The following is a 16,273-nucleotide window of genomic DNA, read 5'->3' on the forward strand; positions in this document are numbered from 1 at the left end:
ACAGATAGGTGCTCCCAAACATAGACAGAATACGGGCTGCATGACGTTGAAGCTGTGGCATTGAACCAGGGGGTATTTTACAGTAAAAGTCCTGGATTGCAACATCCTTGAACTTTGCTTTCAGGCTACGATTACTTTGAAGCTCGATTAACTCCATCTGAAGGTGCTGGGGTGCAGTGCAGACGTCGATGGTGAAAGGATCGGCAAAGATGGCAAAGTCTGAGTGTTGCGCCTTAAAGTCAGAGAAGCGCCGATCAAACTCATTTATTAATCGGCTCACTTTGGTAGCCAACTGAGCACATAAAAAAACACCAGGAAATGAGGCTGAAATGCTTTGACAAATAGGAATGAGCAAGATTGTCCTGTTTGACTTGGCACATCCACAGATCAAGTTTACACTGGAAAGCCGTGATCATGTCGGACATCTGCGTAATGACTTGTCTACGTCCCTGCAGCTTCTGATTCAGTTGGGCAAGATGCTCGGTTATGTCACATAACAGCAAAGTCACACAGCCAGTTGGGATCTGACAGTTCAGACATGAATTTTCCTTTACTTAGCATGAAAAGAGCAATATCTTCCCTAAGTTCAAAAAATCGTTTGAGGACTTTACTCCTACTCAGCCACCGTACTTCTGTATGGTACAGCACGTCTCCATACTCTGAGCCCATCTCCTGCAAGAACAGTTGGAACTGACGGTGATTCAGGCCACGCGCTTGAATGAAGTTCACAGTTTTCATGACTGTGGTCACTACATGATCCATCCCCAGCACCTTCCCACACAACGTTTCTTGATGAATGATGCAATGATATGTTACCAGAGGCATCTGACAATTACTTTTTAGCATTTTGTCTTTTATTAGTCCAACCAAGCCCACTTTTCCTCCACACATTGCGGGTGCAACGTCTGTAGATAATCCCACCAACTTTTCCCAAGGCAATGCATTTTTACTCATGGACTTCTCCACCATATCAAAAATGTCCTGTCCCGTTGTGGTCCCATGCATGGCAGCTACATCCAACAGCTCCTCAGTGACAGGTCCGACTTCATGCCTCAAATAAAAATGGATAGATGCGCTGTATCCGTGTTGTCTGTGCTTTCATCAAGAGCTAATGAAAAAGCTATGTAGCTATGTGTCTCTTGGGCCAGCTGCGTCGACAGGTTTCCTGCTAGTTCTGTAACTCGGTCCACAATGGTGTTCCTTGATAAAGTGACATTTTTAAAAGTCTGTATCTGGTCGGGGCACACCTGTTCACAGACCTTCAGCATGCACTGTTTCAACAACACGCCCTCTGAAAAACACTTTGAAGCTCGGGCGATTTCTTCTGCAACGATGAAGCTAGCTTTCACTGCCACAGTGTTTTTGGTTGTGGCTTTAGTGAACACATTCTGCTGCAATTGTAGTTTGCTTTTTAATTTTTCGACAATCTGTCATTTTTCTGAAAGGCTAACTTTGGCATACTTAGCTCCGTGTTTGGTTTCAAAATGCCAACGTAGATTGTACTCTTTGACAACCAATAATGCCTTGTAACATAATAGACATACCGGTTTCTCTCCTTGAAGCACAAACATGTATTCACCTTCCCATCTTTCTTGAAACATCCTTCCATCTGCATCAACTTTCCTCTTCCTGGACATTTTGGGATCATTTGTAATTCCACATAATTCAACTTGCAGAAAATAACATTGATGCGGATACACTGCAACCTAGTGGCGGGATGTCGACAATTCGCTGGTAACATAATTGGTATGCATTCTGGGAAATGTAGTTTGTGGTCAATGCTCTCTTTTGCTTTATTTAAAGACAATCGGAACTTTGTAGCTCTCGCGGGCCACATAAAATGACGTGGCGGGCCACATTTGGCCTGCGGGCCTTGAGTTTGACACCTGTGCTATACTCAAATCCAAACTTTTGACACAGTTTCCAGTGAATGGTTTTAGCAACTCAGTTATGGTGGTTATGGTTCAGTTTGTGAAATTTTGCTGCACCCACTGATTAAATGGTCAACTGTTTCATCTTTCTCATTACAGAGGCAGCATTTGCTGTCGGTGGTGACAAATTGAATCTTTTGCCTTCATGTAATTTGTGGCTAAGGCTTTTTTCTTGAGCAGCCAAAATAAAGCCTTCAGTTTCTTTTTTCAGCATTCCTGATTTTAACCAGTTCCTAGTAAGCTTTTGGTCAGCTTTGCCTTCAATACTTTTCAAGTATTGGCCATGCATAGCTTTGCTTCTCCAATTTTCAGTTCGCTTCTCAATTACTCCTTTTTTGTATTCAGCTTTTGACTTGGTTGTCTTCAAAAGGCCTCCTTTGTGTACTTCCTTAATCATTGGCTCTTCACTTTTCTGGATGTAGTCATTCCAGCCATGTCTTTCTTCTTCTACAGTCTGCTTTACTTGTAGGAGACCTCGACCACCCTCTGCTCTTGGTAAATACAGTATAATCGATCAACATCACTTTTAGGGTGCAACGCGTGATTCATAGCTTCCTTGTTTTTCTGTCCAAATTGTCCAGCTCCATCTGGGTCCAGTCAATTATTCCTGCAGAGTATCGAATCACAGGTATAGCCCAGGTATTTATTGCTTTTATGATGTTTCCAACACTCAATTTGGACTTTAAAATCTTGCGAATTCTTCGAATGTACTTGGCTGAAGTTGATTCCTTGACTTTATTATGCATTAAATTAGAGGCTTCTAAAATCCCTAAGTACTTGTAGTTTTCTTTTGGTTTCATTACCTCATTTCTTTTTCATTTCTTTCATTTTCATTTCTTCATTTTCAAGTTCTATTCCATCATCTTCTATGACCTTGCCTGCTTGGATTGCCATTGTTGCACATTTGTCAATTCCAAAGTACATGCCGATCTCCTGGCTAAATTCTTTTGTGCTTTCAATTAGTGAATTCAGTTCACTTTTTGTTTTACCAAACAGCTTCAAATCATCCATGTACAACAAATGCGAAATTTTCAATCCTTTCTTTGCAAGTTCGTATCCACCTTCTTTAAAATGGTTGTCAGTGGTAGCATTGACAGAATAAATAGTAGGGGTGAAAGGGAATCACCCTGGAAGATGCCTCGTTTAATTTCAACTTCACCCAGTTCTTCTCCATTAGCCATAGGCTTCGTTTTCCAGAGGTTCATTGAAATTTCCATGAATTTTTGAATGTTGCTGCTGATGCCAAAGATTTCTAGGTATTTCTTAATCCAGACGTGGGGGACTGAATCAAACTCTTTCTTGTAGTCTATCCAAGCCATGAACAGGTTGGTTCGGCTTTTCTTTGAATTCTTCAGAATTAGCTTGTCAATCAGCAGCTGGTCTTTTGTTCCTCTTGAGTTTTTGCAACACCCTTTCTGTTCCACTGAGAGCAGATCTTTCCTTTTCAAGTATCCATAAATTTGATTTGCAATTATTCCAGTAAGAAGCTTATAGCTTGTTGGAAAGCCGGTAATTGGTCGGTAATTTCCTGGATCATTTCCTTTTTCTTTTTCTTTCTGAATTAGCCATTCATCATTTTCAGGCATTTCTATAATTAGGTTCATTTGGACAACCTTTCATGTAAGCTCGTTAGTGCCTTCAGCCAAAAGCCATGCACCTCATCTGGTCCAGGTGCACTCCAGTTCTTTATTCTTCTTGACTGCCTTTGAACCATTTCCTTTTTTATTTTCACATCTTCCATTTTGGGCACTCTCACTGAGGACTCAATCTGTTTTTTCTTTATCAGGCTTTTCATTTGTTATTACACCGTCTTCCCTTTCCAGGTTCTTATAAAACTGGTGCTGATTTGCTCGTGAACTGTGAGTTTTGTTGAAACTGGATTGATTTTCGTATCTGTCAGATCCCTGTATCTGCCATTCTTCAATGGAAGAAGAAGGGGGGGGGAGTTGGTACAAGTAATCCTTTTTAATGTAACCTGAATATATTAAATCCTATATTGATTCTCTATAACTTGCATATGATATACAACTGGAGGAGTGGAGCCAGATGTCTAGAAACTTGCCACCTCTTGAAGAGATAACAAGATGAGAAGAGACCATAAAAATTCCAGTTCTGGAAGACATTCCTGGGAACTCTAAGATATGTTCCCAGAGAAGGGGAAGGGAGAATTAACATGTTGGTTCTTTGTTTGATTAAATCCACATCTAAATAAGGGAAGGGGTTCTAACTTCCTTTATCTATGACTGTATGCCTGGGAATATCTTAGACTCTGCTTTGCTTAGTGTTGGGATAAAATCCCTTTCAATAAAGGATTCCCTTTGAAACACCTGGTTTTCTTTTTCGGTTGAAGGGGAAAGCCAAGCTTACATATCTCTTATCTTTTCGCAAGGCAACAGGAACCCGGTATAAAAAAAAAAAACCCCGTCTCCAAACGTATCTGCTGCTGCTTTTGATCTGCTTGTTTTTTTAGCTGGCCTTGCCTTAGATTCTTCAGGTTGCTCAAGTCTCCACGAAGTTTCTTAACTTTCAATTCCAACCGAATTTTCCACTTTGGCTTCCCCTTTTTGCCTCTTTGGTTCTTTTGTATTTTCAAAACCAATTCTTTAGTGGTTATGTAGGCTGCTGCGTACATCAGCTGATTTGTTTCAGCTAATGTAGCAGTTAGGATGGTTTGCAGTTTCATTGACTTTTTTCAGTGCATTTGCTAGTGCTTTCCGATTAACTTGGTTCAGTTTTGGCCAGCGCATTCTTTCAGCATCTTCCATTTGATCCTTTATTTTCTCAGCTAATTTATCTTTATCTGCTGGTTGCTTCTTGATCTTCACTTTTTTCTTGTTCTTTACCTTCATCAATTTCAGCAACTTTCCCCCCTCTTTCTTCTGCAGCTTATTCTTGAGTCTGCAATTCACTCACATTATCATTCTTCGTTGGTATGCTCAGGCCACTAGTTGCTTTCTTTTCAATTTCTCTTAATCCTGTTGCAGTGGAAAAATTGTGGCTCAGAATCACACGTCGTTGGTCCATTAACCTTTGATCACTGATGTCACAGACCATGCAATTTGCCTTCCAGATCTGATACATTCGTTTTTGAAATCCACATTTTGCTGGCTCAGATTCCATAATAAGATACTTTCTTCCCTGGTCCAGGTTTTTCGTTTTTTCGCTTTTTCTTCCAGTAGCTCGTCAGCTCCATGCCCTGGTTGCCTAGCAGAGGGAGCTGAGCCCTGTAGCTCATTTTGTGTAGAATGCCCAGGAGCCATAGCATCCAACGGAACCCTTGTTGATCTGGGCAACAGTTCAGCTGGCATAAATTTCGTTTTTCCTGTATTCACCACGTTGAAATGAGTTGTGGAGCAAATTTTGTCTGGCCCTTCACCTAAGACCTGTCTGATATGGTTGCACCTATTCAGCATAGCCCTTATGATCACTAGGACACGCAAGCCCCTCCACCATGACAAGCTAAAGCTCCTCAGAGGGGTTGTTGTTGTTATTATTTGACACAAAAAACAACAGTGTACACAGCAAACGAGATAACTATGCTGGGCTTCGTATCACAAATCATTAGTGGAACACTTCCCAAGCGTTTAGGACTGCGTGATGTATCGGCAGATTATGCTAGCAGATCCCAGTAAGGTGGCCTTCTGCAGCTGACCAATAGTGATTTTGTCAGCACCAATTGTTTTTAAGTGCTTGCCTAGGTCTTTAAGCACAGCACCCAGTGTGCCAAATACCACTGGAACCACCTGCACTGGTTTATGCCAGAGTCTCTGCAGTTCATTTTCAAGTCTTGATATCTGGTGATTTTTTCAAGTTGTTTATCGTTGATTCTGCTGTCACCAGGTATGGCAATGTCGACAATCTACACTTTTTTTCCCTCCACAATTGTGATATCCGGGGTATTGTGTTCCAAAACTTTGTCAGTCTGTATTCGGAAGTCCCACAGTAGTTTTGCATGCTCATTTTGACCACTTTTTCAGGCTTATGATTCCACCTTTGCTGCAGGCAGATGGTAGTTGCAACACAAATTCCAATGGACTATCTGAGCGACTGTGTTGTGACATTTGTAGTCAGTCTGAGCAATTGTCTTGCAACAGCTCAATATGCGATCAATGGTTTCATCTGCTTTGCAGAGTATGCATTTGGGGTCATCAGCAGATTTTTCTATTCTGACCTTTATTGCATTTGTTCTGATGTCTTGTTTTGGGCTGCAAGAATCAGGCCTTCTGTCTCTTTCTTCAGTGTTCCGTTGGTCAGCCATAACCAGGTCTTTTCCTTATCTACTTTTCCTTGGATCTTTTCAAGGAACTGCCCATGCAGTGCTTTGTTACACCAGCTGTCAACCCAAGTTTGCATCGCTGTTTTCCTGTATTGATTCTTGGTTTGCCTCACTTTTAGCAGCTTCCTGTTGTTGACCTCCATCAAAGCTGGTTCAACACTGTCTTTCACATAATCTGCCTGAGCATGCTTCTCTTCTTTGACTGTCTGCTTCATTTGCAAAAGTCCTCTGCCGCCTGCTTTTCTGGGCAAATACAGCCTGTCAACATCACTATGCAGGTGCAGCGCATAGTGTATGGTCATCAGTTTTCTCGTTTTCCTATCCAGGCTGTCTAGCTCTGCCTACGATCCCAGCAGTATATCTGATGACGGGTATGACCCAGGTATTTATAACCTTGATGATGTTACCACCATTCAGTTTGCTTTTTAGAATTTTTCTGACCTTTTGTATGTATTCTTTGCTGACCACATTTTTCACTTGCCCGTGCTTGACATTGTCCAACCGTAGTATGCCCAAGTATTTGTAGGCTTCAGGTTGGTGGCACTTGATGGTTTGTTCATTGGGCATTTCGATTCCATCACTTTGTACGATTTTTCCTTTCTTCAATGCCACTGTGGCACATTTGTCCAGGCCAAACTCTATGCTGATGTCAGTGCTGAAAATTCGAACTGTATTGGTAGTGACTGGATTTCGATTTCTGATTTTCCGTATAACTTCAGATCATCCATGTACAGATTCCGTATAACTTCAGATCATCCATGTGAATTTTTAGCTGTAAAATTGTTGACGGGGGTCATGGCGATGATCAACAGCAGAGGCGACAAAGAATCACCCTGGAAAATCCCTCTTTTGATGTTGACCAGCTTTCACTTCCAATAAACAGTTCTGTTTTCCAGTGCTTCATCGCATTTGCAGTAAAAGTGCCAATGCATTTGCATATTCTGATGACATCCAGGCACCTGATGATCCAGTTGTGCGGTAGTGAATCAAATGCTTTCCTGTAGTTAATCTAAGTTATATGCAGTTTTGTTTTTCGGCTTTGCCAATTCTCTACAATCATTTTGTCGATCAGGAGCTGATCTTTTGTGCCTCTGCTTTCTCGTTTGTTTCCTTTCTGCTCTACTGGCAAGATGTTATTTGCTTCTAGGTAGTCCTGGATCCTGTCAGCTATGATGCCAGTCAGCAGCTTGAACATGCTTGGCAGACACGTTATTGGACTGTAATTTGCAGATGTTGCTCCTTTTGCTGGATCCTTCTGTATCAAGTAGGTTTTCCCAACTGTTAATCATTCACTGATGTTTCCTGTCTGCAGCATTTCATTGAATTGTTCGGCCATTTTTTCGTGCAGGCTGGTCAGGTATTTCTCAGGTTTTTTAATTTTTGCATCTCCCGTCTGATTCAGACTCTGATAGAACCGTCTTTGGCTTGATTGGAACAATTGATTTTGTTTGTACTGGATGACTCTGGCTTCATATCTTTCCATTTTTCTTGCTGTTGCTGTTATCTGCTGCTTCACAATTTCCAATGCTTCATCAATTTTTTTTTGTGCTGAGCCCATATTTTTTGATCAGATGTTTCTTGATCTTGCTGTTCAGCTTTTTCTCCTGAAAATTCTTCAAGTTGCTTGCATCTGCTCGCAGGCTTTTGATTTTCAACTCCAACCTGATTTTCTACTGCGATGTTCCATTCGATTTTCTAGGGGGCTGTGGCTGTTGAATCCCCAGTTCTTCTGTTACTATGACTGCTGTATTGTAGGCAAGCTGATTTGTTTGTTTAATTGATGTTATCTGGACTGCTGCAAGTGCATAATTCGCATCTATCATCAATGATGCCAAATGTTTTCTGGGCACAATTTTCAACATTGGAAGCCTTTTTTTTCTGCATTTGATGCAGCATGTGCCAAGATTTTAGCCTTCAGTTCTTGCTGCCTGGCATTGAGTACTCCTGGTGCTTCAATGATGACTTCAGGCTCTTGCTGTTCCTGTTCTTGCAAAATATCTGCATTTTCTTCGAGTTCAGGCTGTTCAGTGGCTCCGGGTGTTGTTGGAGTATTTTCTGCCACTGCAGCAGTCTGCTGTGTTCCCGTTTCACAATTTTTCTGTATTTCTTCAAGTTCGACTTCACTGAACACTTTGTTCCTGATGATGAATCGTCGTTGTTTTTCAGTTATCCTTGAGCCTGGGTATTCTTGTTTCCATAATTTGTACATCCTTTTTTGGTAGCCTCGTTCTTCTGGTTCTGCTTTGTAGTAGCATTTCATTACAGTGCGGTTCTCTGACATAGTGTATTTCTGCCGCTTCTTAGGTTGTTCAGTTTCCAGTGGCCCTGCAGGCCCATGCCCTGGCTGCTCAGCTATGGGGTCCGTGGCTTGTCAATGGATGCCCAGGTTCCCCAACACCAGACGCAGCCCTTGTTAACCCGGATGACAAGTCGGTATAGGCTTTGTTTGGTTGTGTTTCACCATGATTCATTGCATGGCTTGTTGGGTGCACTCAGTTCTGCTCCTCGGCCAAAACCTCTGTGACATGGTTGGACCTGCTGGTGGTTTGCACTACTGCCAGCACAGCTCTCAGCTTCATTGGAGCAGTTAAGCCCCCCAGCAACCAACAGGGATATGATATCTCTGTTGAAGCATTTGATGAGATGCCCTTTAAAAGAAAGAAATGTCCTGGATTGTCCCATAGTGCTGAATAAGTAGTTGAATTTTACAAAAATGTCATGATGATGATAATGGTGAAGCTGTCAAATACTCTTAAGATTTAGAATAACAGAATTTGAATGGATCTGATGGGTCATCTAGTCCAACCTCCCACCCAAGCAGGAGACCCTACACCATTTCTGACAGATGGGAGCCCAATCTCTTCTTGAAAGCCTCCAGTGATGAAGCTCCCACAACTTCTGAAGGCAAAGCTGTTGCATTGGTTGATTGTTCTCACTGTCAGAAAATTTCTCCTAATTTCTAGGTAGAATCTCTCCTTGATCAATTTCCATCCATTGTTCCTTGTCTGGCCTTCAGGTGCTTTGAAAAATAGGTTGTCCCCCTCCTCTCTGGGACAGCTCCTCAAGTATGGAAACAGTGCTATCATGTCACCCCTGGTTCTTCTTTTCACTAGACTAGCCATGCCCAGGTCCTGTAACCATTTTTATATGTTTTAGCTTGGGGAGTGAGCTAAGGCAGGGATCCCCAACCTTTCGACGCCGCGGCCCGGTTCCGCGCCAGCTGTGCGCCAGCCCGGTTCCGGCGCCAGCTGGGCGCCGCCATCTTTTTGACGAAAATCACTTCCGTGACGTCACGAAGTGATTTTTCGTAAAAATGGCGGCGCTAGCGCTTGGTGAGCTTTTTCGGGTAGAAATGGCTTTCTACCCGAAAAGCTCACTGAGCGCTGGCGCCGCCATCTTTTTGATTAAAATTGCTTTTTTTACCAAAAAGATGGCGGCGCCCAGCAACCAGCGGCCCGGTAAGGCTTGTTCCGCTGGCCCGGCACCGGTCTGCGGACCGGCGGTTGGGGACCCCTGAGCTAAGGGAGGGAAGAAACGGATTTGACATCACCCCTCAGCCTGATGTTTTCTGATGTGTAAAGTTGTCTATTGGAGAGTCTTGTTATTTCCTGTGTATTGAGCATTATCTTGTATTTATCTTTATTGCCAATGATTTCTTGACTTGTAAGTACTTCCACTTAAAAAAAAATGTATCATTATTTGTATATAACCATGATTTCAAAGAAATTTTTTGTTACAAATATATATTTAAAACAATATAGGAAAAGGTAGTGAAAAAGGTGGGAAACAATATGAGCAGTAAAAACAGGTGAATAACTAAAATAGCTTGAATAACTATTTCTCATTCAAAAGACAAAGGCCACTCTTTTGAAGACCGCAAAGGCCACAGTTTGGCAGAGAGGACTGCTGGTTTGAAAGAGGGGTCAAAGAGGCCATCTATGTCAAAATTGAATAGCCCTCTCTTGACAGAGGGGGAAGGATGCAACACCATTGATCTTCAGTCTACAGTCCTTTCAACAGTTCCAAGAAGGCTCCACACTCAATCGCACCATTCAGGTCATCCTGATGACACAGATAAACCTCCAGTGGTCTCAACAAGTCTCTAAAAAATGCAAATGATCAGCTGTCTGCAAGGAATATAAATCCTTCCATTCCCCACCACCCAGTCAGAGTTGAAGAAGTTTCTTGGATAAGAAGCAAAAAGTCTTCAAAGAAAAACCAGAAGGTACAGTTGCCTCTGGAAAAAAAACACCTTTGGGACAAGTGACAGACAGACCTTTCCTCCCAAAAACTCAGAAAAGGTTGTACTAACATAACCTTATGTTAGTACAACCTTTTCTGAGATTTTGGGAGGAAAGGTCTGTCTGGCAGGGGTCTCCAACTTTAGCAACTTTTAAGATTTGTGGACTTCAATCCCCAGAATTCCTCAGCCAGCTGAGGAATTGCCAAGGTTGCCAAGGTTGAAGACCCCTGCGCTAAGGCAAAGCTATTCAATTGAAACTTCTGCTTAGATTCACACGATATGGACAGCAAAAATGACTCGGTCACAATATATGTGGTTCACCTGGCGGATGATAGACTTCCTATTACCTGTATCTTTTTACTGCAAAAGGATAGCAGTGAAGGTATCAGGTCCATAGCTGAAGCCCCAGCCTTGTTTCTTTTGTCTTCTGTCTGCATCTTTTTTCAAGTGTTTTTATTTATACATTTGTTTTTTATTCTTTGAGCAACAATAGTGAAATCAAACTCCCAAATCCTTCCAAATGGATTCCCTTGGGAAGCTGGGAAAGGCCTGGTCACTCCCCAAGCAAGGAAACGGGAAGGCAGGGGAATCTCGATCTGGTAGTGATTCAGCAGTTCATCTCCACTTTGACTTCCCCTACAGAAGGCTCTTTCCTGGAAAGAGGCTGGGTCTGGCATTGCATTTTTAGGAAGAACAACCCCTCTCTGAGGCAGAGACCAAAGAACTGGGAATGATCAGCCTCGACCAAATCTATCTGGTGGAAACGGGAGCCTGCAAGCTAGTGACTTATCGGGGGAAAGAGAAAAAAAGGAGGTTGGATCCTATCTGAAGAGGTAACTAGATTCAGGGGTTTTTTATTTAGCATATGACAGGGGTCCACAAGGGTTCATGGACAGGCACCAGTCTGCAGCATGCTTGTAACCGGTCCACGCAAACAAGCAAAACCCCAGGCGACACACAAAACCACACTCCCTCCAGTCCACGGAAAAACCTCTCTCCACGGAACCAGTCCCTGGTGCCCCAAAAGTTGGGGGCCTCTGGCATATGGCATCTACAGCAGTGGTGGGATTCAAAAAACTTTTACTACCGGTTCTGTGGGTGTGGCTTGGTGGGCGTGGCAGGGGAAGGATACTGCAAAATCCCAGTTCCCTCCGCATGCCACTAATCTGCTTTCCAGCTCCATTCTCCTGTGCAGGGCAGCAAAAGAAGACCCAGCCAATCAGCTGGGACTCAGGAGGCAGAGAATAGATGGGGGCGGGGCCAGTCAGAGGTGGGATTTGCCGATTCTCCAAACTACTCAAAATTTCCGCTACCGGTTCTCCAGAACTGGTCAGAACCTGCTGAATCCCACCTCTGATCTACAGAGGTCGTGCAATCACTGATATAAAACACTAATAAAACTTGTACAAACACAAATATAAGTTCAAATACACATACACACACATATAAACCAATACAACATATGAGATAAAATTTTAAGATAAAACCATTATAAAGGCACTGTAACATGGTGCATATAGGGCAGAAGTAGAGAACCTATCTATCTGGTGTTCACAGAACAATCTCTCACTGAATGTCCATAAAACCAAAGAACTGATTATGGACTTCAGGAAACATGGACAGGATCATGCCCCACTCATCATCAACGGAGAACGAGTGGAAACTGTCCCTACGATCAGATTCCTTGGCATCCATATTTCAGCTGATATCTCCTGGTCCCCTAATACCAAGGCCATAGTGAAGAAGGCTCAGCAGCGGCTGCACTTCCTGCGGGTTCTCAGGAAGAACAATCTGGATAAGAAGCTGTTGCTGGCTTTTTATAAAGACTCTGTGGATAGCACTCTGACATATTGTCTGGGTGTATGGTATGCAGGCTCCACAGTTGAGGACAGGAAAACTGTGCAGAGGGTGATAAACACAGCTCAAAAGATCATTGGTTGCCCTCTGCCCTCCCTGGAAGACTTAGCCAGGTCCCGCTGCCAAAGCAGAATCAAGGCCATTATAGAAGATACCTCACATCCTGGCAATTATCTTTTTGACCTGCTGCCATCTGGATGGCGTTTTAGGACAATAAAATCCCACACCACTAGACTAACAAATAGTTTCTTTCCCTGGGCCATCCGAACCACAAATAAACACGAAGTCACTACCTTATTAAGATGTGAAAAGATGTGAAATCTCAATACCCCATTCAGATGTATAATAACATATTACAGTACAATCCATCTCTTGTGTATTATACTCGGATAAATGTTACAGTCAGTGTTGGATGTATATTTTGTGTATATTCGTAGATATTGTACTCTCAAATTGCAAATGGAGACGTGGGTACTCTATTTTTCTTATCTTCATTTTTAGGTGCTTTGGATTTATTGTATTGCGAACAGTTTCTCGGGTGCATCCACAGTTTCATTGTACTTGTACAATGACAATAAAGTTCTTCTAATTCTTCTAATTCTAAATTCTAATTCTAATTGCAATAGGGCAGATATTATAATTCGATATCTAAGGAAGCTAGCAATGTAAGTGCTTCTGGTTTGGCTACAATGAGATCATCCCAGGTGCCTTGAAATTTCCTAAGGGAACATTCTTCCGCTATATATGATATTGCTTGTTGTGATGCCCTACAGCAGGGGTCTTCAAACCTGACAGCTTTAAGACGTGTGGACTTCAACTCCCAGAATTCCTCCTCCAGTCATGTTTGCTCAGGAATTCTGGGAGTTGAAGTCCACAAGTCTTAAACTGGCCAAGTTTGAAGACCCTTGCCCTACAGGCTCTCTGTCCTTCCCCACTTAAAACTTTGCCTTAGTTCTGGCATGGTATGTCCTGATTCCATTCAGGCAAATCCATATTTAGATTCAGTTAACTCAATTTTTCTCATACCGTACCAATTTTTTTTATTAAATTATCCAAAAAGAAAAAGATTATTGAGCAAGATGATTGTGTCTCTACTTCAGATTACAGTGGCCTGAAAATCTGTCCCAAAGGTGCTTTTTTCAAGAGGCTGAAGAACTGAGAGCTGAAGAAGCTTCCTGGATGAGAAGCAAAATGTCTTCAAAGAAAAACCAGAAGGTCCAGTTGCCTCTTTCAAAAGCACCTTTGGGACAACTGTGATGTGGATGACTGAGAATCTCCATAGACATGAAAATCTATTTCTTTTTCAACAACTTAACTCAGTAGGTACGGAGAATAAAATAACTAAAGAAAAGTCAATGCCATTGCAAGATATACTGTACATTTCATGAAATTCTCCTATTTATGGATAATCGCTGCATTGCAGGGAAAAATCATTTGTCCTTTTTCAAGGTACAGTGGCACTCGGTGTGAAAATGGACCGGAAAGACCCACAGGAGTGGGAGTAGGCAAAGCACTTGCTGGTGTTCTGATTGTCGGAATCAGTGGCTGAAGACTGAAAGGAGCATCGAAGATCAGGTGGTGGACCTGGTGGTCTTGGAGCTCTTCCTGACTTCAGTCCAGCTCCCCAAAATGGTGAACTGGGTGAGGGAGCAGAGACCAGATGGTGGCCCTGACCGAAGGTACTAATACTACTCTATAAAGCCTGGAGTGGAGTGGAGTGGAGTGGAGTGGAGTGGAACGGAACGGAACAGAACAGAACAGAACAGAACAGAATAGAATAGAATAGAATAGAAGAGTTGAAAAGTTGACATTAGAATAGAAGAATAGAAGAGTTGACATTAGAGGTCTTCTAGTCAAACCTCCTGCTTAGGGAGAAAACCCTACACTTCAGACAAATGATTATCCAACATCTTTTTAAAAACTTCCAGTGTTGGAGCATTCACAACTTCTGGAGGCAAGTTGTAATGCATCCAGTTTTGGTCACCACACTATAAAAAAGATATTGAGACTCTAGAAAAAATACAGAGAAGAGTAACCAGGATGATTGAGGGACTGGAGGCTAAAATACTGTATATGAAGAACGGTTACAGGAACTGGGCATGGCTAGTCTAAGTTGTTTAACTTATTTATAATAACTTAGTTGACTAGTTGTTGAATCCAGATTATACTACTCCTAATGTGATCCTGAGTCTAATATTGCAAAGCACACCAACTGCAGATGAACAATGATACAGCTAAAATGATGGAAATTTTAGGGCACCACCAACATATTTTTTGTATCAGCACAAGATTCCCATTGCACAAATAACATGTTTCAAAAACCTGATATCAGGTAGGCTAAAGGCCCAGGACATATATGTCATGTTAAGAATTCAAAAGAGCTGAGTGAACATCTTGGAATTCCACTAGATAAGGATTTGGAACAGAATCTTGCACCAGCCTTTTAATCATTTCAACCAAAATTGTTGTCCTGCTTAGGTATGGAGAGCGGCTTGGAGCATTTTCTAAGTGTGGCTTGTTGGAAAATGCTGAGACTTAAAATCCCCCTGTCTCACGTTTCTTCATTTCTTCTGGTTGTAAGCTTCTCCTTCATATTTAGGTCTGGCCTCAGAATGATTATGTAGCATTTGGGGATGAAGATGCAGCCCAGCAACCCAGCATTGGAGGCCAAGATGGAGAAGATCTGCACAGCCACCATGTATTTCCCTTTGGTGCCCAGGTAGGTGGGCACAAAAGTCACCCAGACACTGCAGAAGACCAGCATGCTGAAGGTTATAAGCTTGGCTTCATTAAAAGCCCCAGGCAGGTTCCTGGCCAGGAAAGCCACTAAGAAACAGATGGTGGCCAGGAAGCCCAGGTAGCTGAGGGTGATGTAGAACATGACAACGGAGCCTTCATTGCACTGCAAGATGGCCACTCCAGGTTGAGAGTGAAAGTCAAATTCTAGGAATGGGGGAGAAGCTCCAAGCCAGATGGAGCAGAGGATAATTTGGACAGCAGAACAAGAAAGGATGATGGAATTGGCTAAGCTCTTCCCCAACCATCTCTTCACTCGGTTTCTTGGTTTTGTGGCCAGGAAAGCCAGCACCACTGTGATTGTCTTGGCCAAGAGAGAAGAAATGGCAACTGAGAAAGTGATGCTGAAAACCATCTGTCGGAAAAGGCAGGTGACTTTCCTTGGTTGACCAATGAAGAGAAAAGGAGACAAGAAGCAAAGCAAGAGGGAGATCAGGAGGATAAAAGAAAGGTCATGATTGTTAGATTTGACAATGGGAGTTCCTAGGTATTGAAAGAATATAACTAAGACAAAACCTGAAGTTAGGAACAAGAATAGGGCAAAGGAGACCAGGTGCCCAAATATTCTTCATACAATAGGAAGGATACAACTTTGGGTATACATTGAACTTGGTCTTCATTTGGATATTTATCATCCGGACATTTCATGCATTGTTCCATATCTGAGAAAACAACAAAGCAATATTTCTTTAACCTTCTGTCCTTTTACATTTCGAGAAATACTTTCTTGCCACAACAGTTGATACCACAAGCATTTTCAAAGAAGTATCTGTTAAGAGTTGAACAAAAAAAATTCTGAAGAATATAATTTTCTATCTCTATGTCTGTTTGTTAACTCTCTTTCTCTCACACACATCTATCTATCTATCTATCTATCTATCTATCTATCTATCTATCTATCTATCTATCTATCCATCCATCCATCTTTCTTTCTATCTATCTATCTATCTATCTTTCATCCATCCATTAGCTATCTATATCATCATTATCTATCAATCTATCTATCTTTCTATCTATCTATCTGTCGTCTATCGTCTATCATCTATCATCTATCTATCTATCATCTATCAATCATCATTCATCATTTATCATCATCTATCTATCATCATCATCCATCCATCCAGCCAGCCAGCCAGCCAGCAATCTATCATCAGCCATTCATTAGCTATC

General features: G+C 42.1%; 2 protein-coding genes across 2 annotated transcripts in view; one reads left to right on the plus strand and one right to left on the minus strand.

Moving 5' to 3' along the window:
• The window catches only part of LOC113432072 (vomeronasal type-2 receptor 26-like), a 492,433-nt gene that overhangs the window by 351,321 nt on the left and 124,839 nt on the right, over positions 1-16,273 (minus strand). The gene's annotated exons all lie outside the window — the stretch shown is intronic.
• Positions 1-16,273, plus strand: part of LOC148131965 (uncharacterized) — a 114,046-nt gene that overhangs the window by 83,656 nt on the left and 14,117 nt on the right. The window lies entirely within an intron of this gene.

Source organism: Notechis scutatus, chromosome 2 (genome assembly GCF_049901735.1).
Source record: "Notechis scutatus isolate UNSWTSFEM ecotype Mainland chromosome 2, rNotScu1.2, whole genome shotgun sequence".
NCBI lineage: Eukaryota > Metazoa > Chordata > Lepidosauria > Squamata > Elapidae > Notechis > Notechis scutatus.